The following is a 532-nucleotide window of genomic DNA, read 5'->3' on the forward strand; positions in this document are numbered from 1 at the left end:
CTCGCTCCAGTCTCTAACAATTTAGATGGGCGGATCTGCCCATTTGCCAGGTTCTCTCTGTTCAGCTGGGGACAGTGGGAATGTCTTCCCCCATGGGAGTTTGGCATCTGGGGCAAGGTTGATAGCATGGTCCCATGGCTTCTGGGGGGTAGTTCGTTGAAAGCTGTTGGAATTTGTACATGTGGTCTCAGGAACCTTAATGCATAAAATATGGACATTCTGGGAGTCGAACCACAGAGCCCTGCATAGGTACCTTGAGTGTGTTACCATTACACTAAATGCCCGCATTAGGCAGAGGTGGTTTCTAACACACCCCCTTCACATTGGATTGAGCCTGTGATCCACATGTGACCCTAACTGTCAAAAACCCCACACAAGGGAAAAGTGCATGAGTCCGAATGCAGGCAGGGCTCAACTAGAGGGGATCTGAGAGCTCCGGTAGTGAACTGAAGCTTCTCCAGGAAGCCCGGGTCTGCTGGGTGGTACAGGAGGCTCTAAGAAGGACACAGCCTCAGCGACTCAGAGGGAGCGC

The 532-nt window shown here is 52.1% G+C and overlaps 1 non-coding gene across 1 annotated transcript; it reads right to left on the reverse strand.

Moving 5' to 3' along the window:
- Positions 1-211: 211 nt before the first annotated feature.
- EI90DRAFT_t237 lies at positions 212-284 on the reverse strand. Its single transcript has one exon. It is a non-coding gene; the product is annotated as a tRNA-Tyr (tRNA).
- Between the last annotated feature and the right edge of the window lie 248 nt (positions 285-532).

The sequence above is a fragment of the Cantharellus anzutake genome (assembly GCF_015039405.1).
Source record: "Cantharellus anzutake strain C23 chromosome Unknown EI90scaffold_84, whole genome shotgun sequence".
Lineage (NCBI taxonomy): Eukaryota > Fungi > Basidiomycota > Agaricomycetes > Cantharellales > Hydnaceae > Cantharellus > Cantharellus anzutake.